The 18,015-nt window shown below is 32.0% G+C and overlaps 1 long non-coding RNA gene across 1 annotated transcript; it reads right to left on the reverse strand.

Annotated features, from left to right (window-relative positions):
• Nucleotides 1–7,846: 7,846 nt before the first annotated feature.
• Nucleotides 7,847–17,009, reverse strand: LOC127733104 (uncharacterized). Its single transcript, XR_007996753.1, has 6 exons — nt 16,915–17,009; nt 14,165–14,285; nt 11,470–11,594; nt 10,248–10,359; nt 8,838–8,968; nt 7,847–8,095 (listed from the first exon to the last, which is right to left on the reverse strand). It is a non-coding gene; the product is annotated as an uncharacterized LOC127733104 (long non-coding RNA).
• Between the last annotated feature and the right edge of the window lie 1,006 nt (nt 17,010–18,015).

The raw sequence follows: 18,015 nt of genomic DNA on the forward strand, positions 1-18,015 counted from the left end.
TATTTGTTCGGTATCTAATTGCAAAGATCCACCGCAAATTGAAGCACGACTAACAGCTTTAATAACATCTCCCGGTTTCAATTGAACGAAAAAAGCAATAATTAAATCATGTCAAAATAATTTATAAAAAGATTGTTATGTTTAATCACAAGTGTTTCATTTTTTATTTTTTCGGGAAAGCAAAATTTTGAAATATATGAAATAACATTGTAGTTAAAGAGTCCTAATGAAGTTGATTTAATCATATATATGGATCTCCGTACAGTAAAAGAAACTATATTGGTTTGCCTTTTGTTAACATTGGTTCTGCTCTTGGTTGGGTTGTTTTCTCTTCGACACATTCCCCATTTCCATTCTCAATTTTATAAAATGCCCAATTCATGCAAAAACAGCCTGAACAGTTTGAAATGGTTTGACTTATCAGATTGGCACTAGGCAGATAAAACAACTGACATAAGACAAAATACAAAATACACAAAGTACCAATTTCAATTCATTCCAAATATAAATAAATCTGTAATATCATAAGGTAACTAAAACATGGGATACAAAAAATCGCGAAATAAAGCAGATTATTACACAAAAATATATTTACGTACGCATAACAAAACACGTTCGAAAAATAAATTTCACTTAGCAATATCCTATACGCATTTGTAAGACGTAAACAAGACGTTTGTGTTTACTATTATTGATGAACCGATACACATATTTACTTATTGATGGCGCATTATATATTCTAAAACTGTGTATCAACTAACCAGAATAATGTCAGTCGTTGTAGCCGCCGATTTGCAACTAATCTCCGATTGGTACATTGACGCTTGAATGACCTCGATATGCTACAGGCCGCTAGAGGGCACATATTTGTTGGAGTTATGTGTCAACATGAACGCTCTTTCAGAACTGACCAGTTTATGAACTTACCTTAAACACTTCTATGACGTTGACATCATATATTTTCTTCATTGTTCCATACGGGATTTTCCAACTCATCTTATGGTATTGATTAGGTGGATCGAAAACTTCCTTCACAGCTTTACCGTTAATTACTAAATTCAGAAGGAGGATTTTAAATACAAAAAGGCAATGAAAAGATTAAATTGACAGAAATCAGAGGAAAAGAAACAATATCTGGTAAAAAAAATATTTTCTGTGTTATTTTATCATTACAGAAATTTGGTAAACGTACAAATACTTTTTTTCAATTTTGAATAAAATATCTTGAATTTGTCAATTATGAACTTCATTATATAAAGAGAAAAATATTATATTTAAGGAGAACTAACGACCTACATGAAAGGTAGGAAAACTGACAAACTTAGTCAAATAAAATTGGAGTCGAACTCACAACCTCAGTGTTGACAGGTTAGTGATACAAGTATAGTAGTCGACTACTTAGACCACTCGGCCACCGATGCTCCAATATAAAAAGAGAAAATGGATAGAGTATGTCAATATGATGGAAACTCCACGACACAAAAACCGAAAGACTCCTAGAGACTAACATACTGTGATAATCATTTACAAGTGTGTATACAACATGCAAAGACTTTTTTGTCTAGGAAACATAATTCCCTTAGTGACAAAATCATTAAGGTACATGTATTATATCTGAAGACAAACACTGAATAAGATGAGATTCCTGTCATGGTCTTAATTTACATATGTAGCGTCATTAAACTAGTTAAGTGTTTTAACCTCAACCCTTACAATTTAATTCCGATCAATGAGGGTACCAATGTTTCGTGGATTAATAGAACATTGTATTTTCGTGGATATTTGATTTCGTGGTTTTGTCTGCATACAAGCCTATTGAAAATGTGTTTTCCGTTGAACATAAACGGGATCTGTACACTCCCAATTGGGTGTGAGCTACACTCGCTCTCGCCCCATATGGAATTAACTGACCCCCGTATGTATCGAATAAAGTCACTATCACCTGGGACTAATACATTTGTTCACTAGTCCCAGCTATCACACTGTGTAACTTAAAGTATCAAAATACATAGATAAAAAGTGTTATCTCGAAAATGGTATAAGAGAAAGCAATAATAGAAATACAAACATAGCAATAACGAACATATTTACATTGGTTGTAATGAATTTACCATGATTTCCCAGTTTTATAAGTGTTTTTACTAGGATCAAAACGAATAGTATGAAATCTAAAATTGATGTCAAAAAATTCATTGAGGTTGATCGTTTAGAAGTGCATGTGACATCCACCGTATTGTAAAATTATAAAGACCAAGTTGTCCAATCGATAACAGTCACGAATGTATGCAATTGAAAAAATTATATATTAATAAGGTACTAGTTTGTTCTCTCCAAAGACCATCTTTCAACAACTACAAACACCAAGGCAGTACCTCGAGCTATTTGATATCTATAAAGTTGAAATGACAATAACAACGAATGTACTCCCGATACAATTTTGAAACCAAAAGTTTGCTTGAAAACGAATCATGTCACCACGAGAAAATCTTTCATAAGAAAGTTTTGATATTACAATGCAATAAGCATTTGCATCAAACATAACTAGAGTACTTCATTCAAGTAATTGATGTATAGTAACGACGGGGGTATAGGATTACTGAATAGGAGTGTTAACCATCACAGAGAAAACTTATAGAAATGTGAAAATGTAATCATTCATTTGTTGCTGCAAATATTTCTTCGGCAATAAACTGAGAGGATAAGCCTAATTATAATAGAGTGTAAATGTTCTCAATGTCGACTTCAACAGACTATTTGAAATTCACATGCAGACTACCACTAAATATAAACATGCCTGTACAATCATAACTTTACAAACGCTTATTTTTGCAAACACTAATGAGTTTGAATGTCCATGTGTTCTATTTTCGCCTCTCTTTCATCGTCAGCACCCTGAACGATACTTATATAAGGCAACAAAACGTACAGATTATCACAGGGCACAGTATATAAAGATATATGCAGAGCTTAGAATGAATAAAATGATACTTAAAGAAAATAACCTTAAATAAACAAGTTTACATACCCAACGACCCCTCCCCAATAATCGAGAAAAGCCTTATTGACCTGCTGGAACAACGTGAGTCTTTAATTTTTTTAGATTTGATTTTTTTCGGTAATGATTTCGGAGAGATATATTGTATTGCAATCGATATATATATAGTCTACTCCCGACACAATAGCCGCCCATTCCGTTGTTTTCTCTTCTGTTTATTAAACTCTTTCGAGGATTTAATGAAATGTGTATCTGATCAAAAAATTATTATGTAATAGCATGTCGACAAGAATTAATATGAGAAGTTTTAGTGGTAATATATAGATATAAAGCGGTTTTGATAATTTTAGAGCGCTATCCTAGCTACAAGCATTAATATGGGATAATTTTAAAACTCACCTCCCAAAAAAATGATCATAAACATTTAATTTTGCGTTATCGAACTCATTCTAATGAGCAGAAACCTTCTCCCTTAGTTAGATAATCCGAAGGGAAAATACTCGGCTGGACTGTTTGTGCTAAATACAAAAAAGTTTATGTTTCTGACATTGATCTAATATTGATTTTATTCTACAACTTAAATCAATACACTGATAGCTATTTAAATAGTAGCACAACTTTCAAACTTTTTTGCATCCCTAAATGAACCCCTAATTATGGAAAAAGTGATCAATGATGAAATTGACATTGCACAACTTATAGCTTTGTTTTTATATTTAGGCAATACACTGCTTTTGGACATTTTGTTTATATAGAGTTACAAATTATTTTGTTCATTGCCAGTAGACACTTGTTAGATCATGATTAATTATTATATGCCAACGAAGGAAAATATTATAAAACATTTTCATAGGTTTTATTTTGTTTTAATGCAAGCAGTTACATATGTGTATAGATACTGTATTAATCATCTTAATTTTACATTGGACATTAACAATTCCGTGTCGGGAGGCATTATAACCGTTATAATGTCAACAATGATTTTTATCCGAAATCGGCCTGTAGGTTAAGGGCCACTATGAATAACCTTACGGCTCTTTATGCCACTTCTGTTGGTGCTCTGAATTCCCCAGAGATATCGTAAACATGTTAACTAGCCCTTTCCTAATGACGCAATATAAAACTAAAATGATTTAATTTATATGAAACAGCTTGAATTTCAACAAATGTGATACATAAGAGTTATCCGGAAGAAAAAAATCTTTCAGATGAGTTTACCAAAAAATGACAAATATCATCCCTATCATTTGTATTTACCTTCATAACATATTTATTTCCTGGTTCGTATCATTTCAATATTTCAAAATTAAAAGCTGTGTTTAGCATGTACATCTATCGATTATATACATGAATTACTCCAACGGAGTAAAAAATTTAATAGATTACCTTATATTCAATTTCCTCCTTACAATATTTGAGTACATTTGCGAATTGGCTTGCTATTAAATATCTAAAAATAATCTTAGTCATACATTGAAGATGTACAACGTATGTTGTTGGATCGATTTCAAGTTATAAGAATTTTATTTATTTTACCAAAAACTACCAAATAAGAACCTACTACAATTGACCACCACAAATATTTTATTAAATAAGTTGTGAATGTGTATATATATGTTGACGATATTGACATGAAGTGCGATTATAGTGAACAAAAACTGAATGTGTTTATTCGACATGCAAACAATGCCCATCCCTCAATACAATTCACGTATGAAATCTCTGATTCTAAGCTCACATTTCTTGACACTACCACGTAAGTGAAGGATTAAATCATATTTACAGATCTGTATTGCATGCCCACTGACAAATATCAATATCTTTATCCTTTGAGTTGTCATCCTAAACATTGCACCAAGAGCAATCCTTACAGCAAGGCCATCCGAATAAAACGAGTTTGCTCCACAAATGACATTACTAAAAGGCCACTTCAAGAACTTCGCAGTCACCTAACAAGTCGGGGATAAAGAAGAAAAGACATTGATATAGGTTTCTCTCGTGTCAGCTGAGTTGAACATTTACAATATAAGGAGAAAAGAGTCAACAGTAAGTGCCGTTTGTGCTGACCTACCATCCTAAATTTTACAAGTTATCTCATCTTTTCCGCGAAAATCGGAACGAAATCGAAAAACATCCTTAGCTATCCAAGATCTCTTCCGAGCCACCCGTTCTGGCTTTCCGAAAACCCAAATGCCTTAAAGACTTGCTGGTGAGAGTTGATCTATCCTCATAATCAGGATTTCGTCAGTGGGCTTTTGCAACGATGTTTGACTTCCAAGCAAATACTGAATAACCAGACTTTTAACAGTCGCTCCTATTGTACGGAATAGACCATATATTGCAATGTTAATTGCAAGACTATAAATCCTGTTCATCTTCTACAGTGTAATTGTGATTAACAGTATTTTGGTGAGTCAGAACAGTCATTTCACAAACGTATGAACGTCCATCGAAGAGAATATAAATGCATGCCAGACCTTCCTCTCAGTCCACATGTGAGATCCCCTGGCCACACTAGGCAGATCTGAAATGACTGACTATAACCATCATAGAGGATAATGATGAAAAAAAATTACCATCATAGACCACAACTTTGCTGGGTATACGGAGGATAGACTCATTCTAGAAAGATTTTGGATACGAAAATTAAAAACTTTGACACCAAATGGGATCAATGAAAAGGTGTAATTCCAATTCGCGCAGTGCTTTTCGTTTGGGTTCTATTATTACCCAGTCTCTATTACTATTCTTTTATCTTTGTTAACTCTAAAATTTTAGAATTATACCAGTTTAAATCGCAGGGTGCTATTAATTAGGGTTAGATAAATACACAGCAACGGTGTATTTATTTAACCTTTGTCTAAATCAAAATTTAAAAATTATACCAGCTCAAATAGAACTGCTTTTCATTTGGGATGAGTAAATACGCAGCCTCTGTTGTAATTACGTTACCTTTGTCAAATTTGAAATCTTATTATTATACCAGCTCAAATTGGTCAATGCTTTTTCATTAGTTGGTGACCTTGGGCTGTTTTCTGCTCTTTGGTCAGGTTGTTGTTTCTTTGACACATTCCCAATTTCCATTCTCAATTTTATTTTCATAAGGAATACATTTCTATGTAGTCTCTGTTGTAATAACTTAAATTACGTCATTTTTGAAATTTTGGAATTAAACAAGATTTGTTTGGTTTTTTGTATTGTATAACTGTAAAGATAGTTATTGGGTTAAATCAAAATAGATTAATATAATTCATTTTACATTATCAAAATCATACTGATGACGGATATCTGTTGTCCGAAATATTTATAGATACTTATATTTTATGTTTCCTTGAATGTAGTCTTGTACTATTGGTGTTGTTTTGCACATTTAAGGCGTATATACATAGAACTAAAATTTGCAAATCTAAATTTGTGGCTTTAATTTGAGAGGAAATATATTAAATTTACCAACCGTGGAAGACCCTCATGGGTAGTCAAGGTCGTTAAAAAAAATCCTCGTCATCGACAACTATAATATATCTAAAACAATAGCTGTTATTTTAATTAAAAAAATAATTGCTATATGTAAGATATTTCTGTGCATATATACAATTCAATCTTTTTAAATCTGTTTTTACTTTCGCATTAAACCAGTATGGTAACCACTGGGATTATTTTCAACCATAGATAGAAAAAAAAGCTATATGTAGATGAATTGATCTGATTGATAAGGGTTTTTTATAATTGAAGTCCAGTTGCAAATATCCCATGCACATTCAGAAAGATTAAATCTAATACGTAAGATACACTACGTGGGTCAATCGCGGCCTCGTTAAAAGACAGAAAAAAGATGGTTAGTTGGAAAGTATCAAAAATTCCATCTTGCAAGAATAAAGTTGATCAAAGACCAATATCGTAAAGTGAACCTAAGAGCTCCTCTCTCGCTCCCGGTATAAAAAGGGGGAAATCGAGAATAAATGCCCACTTTAAGTCAAAAATGTACCAATTCAACACTGTAATGAGATCTTTGAATATTGTTTTTATTGGTATACATATTGATTTTGTTATCAGTACATAATAACCATACTGAATGTTATTGTTATACACATATGCCCCTTCACGTTACTACAATCTGTTAATACCTAAATTTTGGCATTTCACAAGGTCATGTTTTTCTTTGACTTTTAATGGCGTCTATACGCTAATTTCATTTGACATGTCAGTCTTAGATACATTATTTTCTTTATTAGTTTGTTATTGGCTTTGAACTAGCGGTCAGTAATTGCGAGTACTCTCAGATCTGTACTTTGCGTTTTTTTGTTGTTGTGAGGGATGTATAAATGCCCGTCCACATCAACTTCTTGTTTTTGTTAGCTGTTTTTTTCTGCTTCATAATCGATCTGATAAGTTAAGCCCTTTACAGCTGATATTTTGATAGTTTGTTCTTATGTTGTACTATTATCCCACTGTCACAGTTTAGGGGACGCCTTCTAACATGTTTAACCCCGCCACCACATTCTTTATGCGTCTGTTCCAAGCCAGGGGAGCCTGTAGTTCAGTGGTTGTCGTTGATTGTAAATTGTTTTGTTATAATTTGGCCGTAAGTTTTCTCAATTGAATTGTATCATATCTTTCATGTCGGGGCCTTTTAAAGTCGACTATACAGTATAGGGTTTTCTCATTGTTGAAAGCCATACGGTTGCCTATAATTGCTTACGTCCACGTCATTTGAACTTTGGCGAATTATTGTATCATTGGCAATCATACTGCATCTCCTTATTCTTATATTGAAATGAAAAATATACACCACTGGAGTGATTAGAGAACTAAAAATCAAATTGCAAAGAAAAATAAAAGCAACTCAAGAAATCAATTATGTTGTAAGACATGTTCCTTTATTTTTTTCTTTATTTCTAACAAAATACAATATTTTTTTTTAAATTTAACAATTATATATAATTTCAGGTATGTAGACAAATTTATCTTTTTGTCTACGTCTCATTCACATTTCTGATTTTCTTATTCATTACAGCTTTTGCATGTCAGTTGACAACCAGTTTTGTATCCAAAACATGTACATAGATGACACGTTAGTTCATTGTAATTGGAACGTACTTTCTGTAAATATCATAAGAAATATTATATTTTAGATTAGTTTATTCAAAGAATATATATAATCTTATAGTGCAACAAATACTATACAAATATATAAAAATTGAGCATACTGGTAGATAAAAAAAAAACAAAAATCGCCGGATAGTGTAAGTGATAACATAATTAAACCTTTTTTGAAACAGAGAATGATGAACTATTTACATTTTTAATCAGTAAAAACAATTCGTAAAGAAAATTCCTATCATCACTTATATAAATATTCTCATTGAAAAAGTGAACTTTATTTCAGCATCATGATTTGCTTGTTTGAATAAAAATTGCGACCAACGAAGTAAGTTCTATACGCTTGTCAAGAACGGATAGATTATAAATTCAATTGGACTGTTATTTGTATTGGAGATCAGTTTTACAGTTAGTTATAAGGTCACTTATATCAAATGTATATAGATATAATAAGATGTGGTATGAGTGCCAATGAGACAACTCTCCATCCAAGTCAAAATCTATAAAAGTATTTGCTTAAGAAATTCTTTGGATTTTATCAAGTTTAAACTCTGCCAATTCATAATTTGTATGTTTGCATAGGTAATTATTCATATTGAATTTGAGATCAATATTATCAATACACGTGTTTTTTTTTTTTTAAATTCGAAAACCCCTCGTAAGTAATTAAAAAAATACTGTTTTTGAAATTTTCAATTGTTATATCTTACAACGATATTTGCCGAATTAGTTTATTACTTACGACTTGCTAAACATTAATTTATTAGCAAGAGTATTCTCCTCTCAAGCCTGCTAACTGTAAAGGTGTTACCCCATTTCGTTCCTTGTGGGTACATAAACTAAACGTTAACTGACCATCCCCATTAACTCCGCCTGAAACATGAAAAAAATTGTTTCTATAAAAACTGTTTTAAACAACATGTAAAATTTGAACTTTGGCAGAATGTATTTGAGCAATTGAGAAAAATATACATTTACCACCATATACATTGTCATGAACAAAATAGGTTTCGAACAAAAATTTCTGCATGTCATTTTAATGTAAAACCAGATAGCGTATAATATAATTGTATTCGTAGTTTCGCCCGGAGTAAACATTTTAACGATTGAAAAAATTGTATAATTCATATATACGCCAGGTTACACTTATCTAGTCCAAAATACTTGTCTTATAGTTAAATACGACATCAGCCCGTTTAGTTTACATGTGGCTAATCAGTGACACCCTAATAATTTTTGTTTTAGATATTATGTAAATTGAACAGTAGGAGAGCACTGTTAAACAACCAAAAGTTCTCAAAAAGTCTTGCCACAACTGTCCGGGGCCATCTGCGCCTAGTGTTTCAGTTGAAATCAATATATTATTTTGGGAAAAGTAAATGTATTGAAATAAACAGCATCAATGATTTAACATGTCCGCACAGAAATTATAACTACTGGGGTTATGACACCTTGGTGGGCGAAAATTCCACCAGCAGTAACATTCACCCAGTCGTTGAAACGCCTGACCAAAGATACAAGGCCTATAATAATATGTAAGATAAGTGTTTTGTTTACATAAGACTCCTCAGAAGTGCTCGAACCAAAACAGTAAGAAAGCCATAATGGCGAAGTTGAGTCTAGTTTAACACTTATTATGTCAGATATTGAAAATTACACAATTTATTTCGTGTGTCCAATGCGCTTTTCTGCATCTATCTTAGTCAGGAAGGCTTACACTCAAACATTTGAAAGCAAATGATTTACAAGACATAAACACGCAAAGGGCAACATTGTATGAACAAAAGGGACCTAAAGAATTGCCAAATTCATCTAAAGTCAACTTTGCCAGAGGGAGTTGAAACACTAGTGTCTTTAATAATAATTTGTTAAGTTGTGTCAAAAATGAACAAAAAACAGATTTTAAGCGATTTAATTTTCTTGCAGTGTTATTTAATTTCAAAAATAAAAATTCATTCATAAATTATTTTATCTTCAATCCATATAAATGTAAAAAAAATATAAACAGTAAATAACATGAGAGTCAAATTGTCACTTTTCATTCGCCATTACATTTTATATACGCAAATTGCTTCTGGATAGTGATAAAAGGTGTATAATAGCGCAAATTATATAATTGATATCAAAACAAGCACCTATAAATATATACAACCTATAATTATTTGTTCGGTATCTAACTGCAAAGATCCACCGCACATTGAACCACTAGCACGAGTCACAGCCTGGATAACATCTCCTGGTTTCACTTCAACGTTTTCAGGCGCCTTTTGCAACAACAACAAAAAAACGTAAATTTAATTATTCAAAGTAAGTGCCTATAAATAGCAGCACATGACATACAAATCTATGGGAGTGTGGATTAATCAGTACAGAGATTAATTCAATTACACAAATAAAATTATAGATTGCCTAACAATGTAATTTTAACACACTATTTAGTATGTAAATATAAGAATGTATAAAATATTTACAAAATGATGAAAATAAAGGCAATATTTCGCTAGACTAACTAGCTTTATCAAGCGTGCATCTATCCAGGTGAAATCGGATGTAGATGATAAGAAACTTTTGCAGCTCAATGTATATGTTGCACTTGAATTTAGCTGCCTTGAAAATAATACATAATTTGAATGAAGTTCAAGATTTTTACAAAATTGGTAGTTGAGGTTAGCAACGTCCATTGGCCAATATTACAGGATAAAAAGGACGATGCTGTGTACTAAATATATTTAAAAAATATTAAAAATTATAAAATATAATTATGTCAAAGTATATATATATAAAAAATAATACTTTTTTATTATGCTTTTAATAAAAGCACAAGTGTTTCAATTTTTATTTCTTCAAAATTTCGGGAAAGCAAACTTTTTGAAGTGTACGAAATAACTTTGTGGCTAAATTGTAAATGTGTTTCTGTGCTGATACAGTATAATAAACTATAAAAGGTCAAATTCAGGCAAAAAACTAACAACCTGATCAGTTGTAAATAATCTGACTTATCAGATTGGTACTAGGCAGGAAAAAAAAAACAACTGACATAAGATGAAAGACTAAATACACAAAGTACCGATCTAAATTCATTGCAAATATAAATAAATCTGTAATATTATAATTTGACTAAAACACGGGAAACAAACAATTCAATATGACAAGAAAAAAACCAGCACATAACGCAAAAACATATTAATATGGCACATTATATATTTTTAACTGTGTATCAACTAAACCGAATAATGTCAGTCGTAGTTTTCCGTCGATCGTCGATTAATCTCCGATTGCTACATTAAAGCCTGAATGACCTCAATAGGCTATATGCCGCTAGAGGGTGCAGAATTATTCGAGTTATGTATCATGAACGCCCTTTCTGAACTAACCTTAAATACTTCTATGACGTTGACGTCATATATTCTCTTGGTATCCCAAAACGAGTTGTCGCTGCTGAACAAATCGCCTTTAATAGGTGGATCGAGTTCCTCCTTCACAGCTTTTCCTTTGATAACTAAATTCAGGAGGAAGATTTAATATCTAATTAGGCAACAAAAAGATAAACTTGGCAGAAATCAAATGAAAAGGAACATCCGGTAAAAAATATCTTCTTTGGTTATCATTATTTTATCATTACATAAATTAAATACATACAAGTATCTGTTCAATTTTAAATGAAATATCTTGAAAATGTCAAATATGAACTTGATTTTATACAGAGAAAAATATATTCAAGGAGAAAATAAGGCACCCAAACAGAATTTATGTTAAATACAAATAATGGTTTGCATACACGTTTCTTTTGTTTTATATGGCATATGATAGTAGTGCACACGGAATAGAATAAAGAATACGATTTTCTTACTGGACAATCTGTTTGATGCACTGATGATCGTCTTAATTTGGAGGAACGATCATACATGTCTGCAACGAAAGAAATTTCCACAATCGCGTAATTCATCCGATATAAAAATTTGATCAACTGATGACTTTATGCTGACTCGGCAACGGCATTATGACTTTCATCTATCACCTAACCCATATTAATTTGATTTTCAGTTGATTGTGTTTTTAGGTCTACCTGGTTAAAATGTTATTTGTGTTTATGTTAGTATTGAATGGAACCGGAAAAGAAGTTTTGACGTCACACGTAAGTCGCCTTGTCTGTGGGAAATTTAGATTGCAAATGATAAATTATAAATGGTCTTCTGCCATTCTTTTAATGGGGGAGAGGTGTTTTATTACTTTTTAATGAGTAATAGAATCTGTATATACTAACATCTAGATTTGGTTTCCTTCTCCTTTAATGATTTAAACTGATAAGACAAAACAAATCTGCGTTTAACAAATATTGCATTGTAATGTTCCTGAAAATGCTTTGAACGCACAAAATTTATAAAGTGTTATTTCCATTTAGTTCGGTGACACATCGACATAAGGATATATTTTGCATATGGCAGTGTGTTTGTACTGAACCTTTGTTCTTTTCCAACAAATATAAGACAGCATCAAATTATATGCTTATCATGACATTTCTGCAGTCTCGTTTTTGCTTATTCAATGTAAGGAACATGAAGATAGAAACAAAAACTGAGTTGAACAAGAATTTGAAGGATGACACGCCACACCATTTTATCCATATACTTTTGCAACTATTATTCACCTTACTTTCAATATTTATCAAGTAGAGCTAAGTCAAAATATCGGAATGTCAAGGTCAAAGCTGGGTATTCAACTAAGGCTAGAAGACAAACACTTATTTACAATAGATATTAAATATAACATTATTTGGTCATTATGTTGAAATGGCTATCTGGAAAAAATTATGTTTAATTCAGAAGATGAATACTATAACCATTAAACTAGTGGTAATTTTTGAATTTACCAGGATAACATTGTAAACCTTTTTACAGATATTCTCTAGTTAATTGGTGCTGCAGTTATAGTATACTTATATATACCTTTTTACAGATATATATATAAGTATAGTATAACTGCAGCACCAATTAACTAGAGAATATCTGTTAAAAGGTTTACAATGTTATCTTGGTAAATTCAAAAATTATATATATATACACGTCTAAACATGTGGCAACTTTATGACAGACCTTGTCCATCGGATAACGTGGCTAACACCATATATATATATATATATATATATATATATATATATATAATTCGTCTCAAATTTAGACCAACAATGTTAGATCTTCGAATTTGCGTTAGCAAATTTTTGTTCTTCCTCAGCGGAATTCGAACCCTTGCGTCTGTGACATCGTGGCAACACGGCCTGCACCGTGCCCTCGACCACCTAGGCTACATATAAATAAAGCTTTCGGTGGTCGATGTAATGCCTTTCGACTTTATCTAGGGTAGTAACACAGAACATGATGTATAGTGGCAACTAGATGGTGTACCTTTCAGATCAGCTATTGTGTCTATTGTAAAGGACAATAATGTTAATTACCATGCCGCCACATCAGAACGTCTAAACATGTGACAACTTTATTACAGACATTCTCCATCGGATAACACGTGATTATACAGGGTTATCACCAAATATATATATTTCGTCTCAAATTTAGCCCAACAAAGTTAGAACCCTTGTGTCTGTGACATATATATATAAAGTGCCTAGAAAATCAACCTAACATTGTTAGAGTAGATCTGATTCTTTACTTCCTCCCCGAGCGGGGCTGTAACCTGTACTTTTCACTTCTCACTTCTACGACAACACTGCCTAGCATTGCGCAGACGCCTTATCGCCTCATCTAACTATAGCTGATAAAAATCTGCTATATATATATATATTTATATATGTTTAAAACCTTATAAAACAGAACACTTCCGTTCTTTGAAGAACTAACTGCAAGATGAAAAGACATAAGTTATATATATAGCATGTAATTTCACAATCTTTCTTTCATTTTTTTTGTCCACAATATATTTTTATTACCAACCATTTTTAAGTATACTCCGGATACCCAATGAAATCTATGCTAAAATCCCAATCACCCATTTTATCAGTTCACATTTTCTATATAGTGTTAATGCTTATACAGTAAATCAAATGAAAAACTTTACCAAAACTACTTCTACAAAAGGCCTCTTGCAGAGACCCTTGGGGACCACATGAACAACCAAAACATCCGTTCTCCGTTAGATACAACATCAACAAAAGAGTTACAAACCACATCGTCTGTGTCTGAAAAAAATAATATCATTGATTTTTTCTTCTTATTTCAGGTCAGGAATTTATAATGGCAATATTTATTCCATTAGAACTTTTAAATAAAATAGTTAATGTATGTATTGAAACGTTTTCGGAAATGGTAGATCAAATATTATGGTTTAAACGTGAACATTGCAGAACGTTTTCCTACTACGGAACGTTTTTCATGTTTTATATGCGTCTGTAATATTAACCTTTGAAAGTCATCAACGACATAACGAATAACCAATGGAAATGTCGTAATGTCGTCTCATGATGCTGGACAGGCCAATCAAATTGACGCAGTTTTCGTATCACTTTTTCTTATCACACTACGTGCAGTGCATGTGATACGAGAAATACCTCTTCATGCAAGAAATAGATAACAGGCCAATACCATAAGCGTATGGTTAAAGTAGTCAATGTGATGGCAACCCAACAACACAAAAACCGAAAAACTCCTAGACATAATGTGATAACTATTTGTAACATGTATACAACATGAAAAGATTTTTTGTCAAGAAAACATCAGTCCCTTAGTGACAAAACCAATAGGTATAACTAAAGACAAACACTGAATAAGATGAGGTTTCTGTCTTGATCTATATGTGTATATATAGCGTAGCGTGGTTTAACTAGTTAGTTTTTTTCCCCTACTAATATGGGTACCAATTTTTGTGGATATTTGAGTTCGTGGTTTTGTTAGAGTCTGCATACAACCTAAGCCCATTGAAAATGTGTATTCGTTGATCATAAACGGGGTCAATTCCCGTTTATATCGTATGAGGTCACTAGCACCTTGGACTAATAAAATTGAGAATGAAAATGGGGAATGTGTCAAAAAGACAACAACCGAGCAGAAAACAGCTGAAGGCCACCAATGGGTCTTCAATACAGCGAGAAAAATCCCGCACCCGGAGGCGGGCTTCAGCTGGCCCCTAAACAAAAATGTGTACTAGTTCAATGAAAATGGACGTCAAACTAAACTCCAAAACATATAAATGATCTAAAATTAAAAATTATACAAGATTAACAAAGGCAAGAGGCTCCTGACTTTGAGCAGGCGCAAAAATGCGGCGGGGTTAAACATGTTTTGTGAGATCTCAACCCTCCCCCTATACCTCTAGCCAATGTAGTAAAATCAAACACACAGCAATACATTTATCTATTATTCACAGCTAGCACAAAGTGTAAATATCAAAATCAATAGAGAAAAAGCGCTTTTCTCTGTAATGGGTAAAGAGAAAACAATAATACAAATACAAACGTAATTCATGTCGGGGAATTTTATAGTCGACTATTCGGTATGGGTTTTTCTCATTGATGAAAGCCGTACGGTTGCCTATAATTGCTTACATCCACTTCATCTTACTAGGGTGGATATATAGTTGTCTAATTGACAATCATACCACATCCCCTTATTTTTATATAACAATAACGAACATTTAACACAAGGGTTGAATTACCGTGATTTCCCTGTGCAAGAAAAACCAATAAATTCACTCCTCTGACGTCATGCAACAATGGTGGTCTATGGCGTTACCAAAAAGTGAATTGAGAATGCGTTGAAATAGTTCCTTTCACTTTCTACTCTATTTCAATTAATAAGTCCGTGGTAAGTGTAATGAAAAGAATAACTAATCCAAGAATTAAAAAATATATCGAAAAATATGCAATTCGTGACCGATGATAAACTCATGCTCATTTGTGAATTAATGCCTTGTTTGGTCACTCGTTGAATATTTTTCTGTATTTGAATTCTTGGATAAGGTATTCTATAAATGTCGTAGATAGTCAGTTTCTTATACCAAGTGCAAAATGCTGAACCTGCTACGAATTCTTATCTGTTTTGTCTTTCATTATGTTTTTCATGATCTTTTTTTATCTCTTTTTTCGAACTTTTATCAAATTAAAAAAATCAACCAAGGGCACAATATTTTTTTTAAAAACCAGACCATCAACTTCATGAATATGGATTGCACACATTATTCATTTTCCCTATAATCATGATAGTTTCAAAGATTTACTGTTGAAATGTTTAAAAGGTATATTAATGGACACAAAAACACAAAACAAAGTTCAGTATCTTTTTATCATTTTGAAAATTATTATTATCATTATTCATATTGCACTAGTAAATTTAAGACTAGATACGTGTAAATGTTATTAAACGTTCGCTTCGAAAAATCTCCGGCAAAATCACAGCGTAAAATTTGCTACGACAGGACTCGTTTACATAAATGTGTACATAAAAAATAAAATGGTTCATACGATTCATGCATGCCACTCTGTTAGTAAAACACGAGTAGCAAATAACTTTTTTTCCGGTGGTTTGTTGCTTGCTTAACGTTCAGTGGCAAATATTTTAAACATATTCTGGATAACGAGTGGTCCTCATATTTTGATAGAAAAAACACTAAAAAAACATACATTCTTTATGATATAACTTCGATTTTTTTTCAAATGAAATGCCGACATGGTTTGTGATACTAAACTTTTAAGATTATAAATAAAAAAAAAAAAAAAAAAAAAAATGGAAAACGAAAAACGAAAAACGAAAACAAAAATAAAATTACAAAAAAATAAATAAATAATTAAAAATAAATTATATTAAAATACTTACTTTTATTTTTTTGACTAAAAGCGAACAGCTTACACTGCTATTGAACATTTTGTTTATATATAGAGTTACATGTTGTCCAGTTCATTGCATGTAGAGTAGACATTTCCTTTTTGTTAGATTATGGACATGCGAAATTTGTTAATTATTATATGCAAACGACGGCAAATACCCTAAAACATTTTCATATGTTTGTTCTTGTTTCAATGCAAGCTGTTCAATATGTGTATGGAGACTATATTAATCATCTTAATTTTACATTCATCAAACATTCCGTGTCAGGAGGCATTGTAACCGTTATAATGTCAACAATTCTGTGTATTCGAAATTGGTCTGTAGGTTAATTTCCACTATGAAATAACCTTACGGTTCATAATGCCACTACGTTTGGTGCTCTGTAATTGCCCGGAGATATCGTAAACCTGTTAACTAGCCCTTCCCTAATGGCGCATTTGTAAAACTTAAATGACGTAGATATAATATTATATGTAACAGCTTGCATTTCAACAAAACTGATAAATTAGCATTAGCCACAAAAAAAATCTTTACCAACAGTTTTTTTTTTACTTTTGCGTAATTATGTATTGTATTTGCTAGACGCATAAATTCCATAGATCATGTGGACCAAGTTTCGGAAGAGGTCACATATCATCCCTATCCATTAGTATTTACTTTCAGTACATTTTTGTTTCAGTGATTCGTATCATTTTCAATATTTCAAAATCAAAATATGTGTGTTTTACATGTACATCTATCTATTATAGACACGAATTACTCCGAACCGGAGTAGCAAATGAAATCATTTCCCTTATATTCAATTTCTTCTGAGTACGTAAATAATCGTCTAGGAGCGAATCGGCTTGGGATATATTTAAGCTAATTTAGTAGCTTTTCAAATTAGAACACGTTTCACTAAAGTCAAGGGACTAGCTAGCAATCCAGCAACCCAATTACAAGAAATTAGGTCAATAAGCAGGCTAAGATAAAGACAATTGTCAAAACCATATATTTAAAGTTGTATCCCGAATTCTAGATTTCTTGTAAATGAAATTTGCAGGACTGGTGTTACTTGTACAAAACAAATTTTTAAATTGTAAGATCATA

Source organism: Mytilus californianus, unplaced genomic scaffold (assembly GCF_021869535.1).
Source record: "Mytilus californianus isolate M0D057914Y unplaced genomic scaffold, xbMytCali1.0.p SCAF_3, whole genome shotgun sequence".
Lineage (NCBI taxonomy): Eukaryota > Metazoa > Mollusca > Bivalvia > Mytilida > Mytilidae > Mytilus > Mytilus californianus.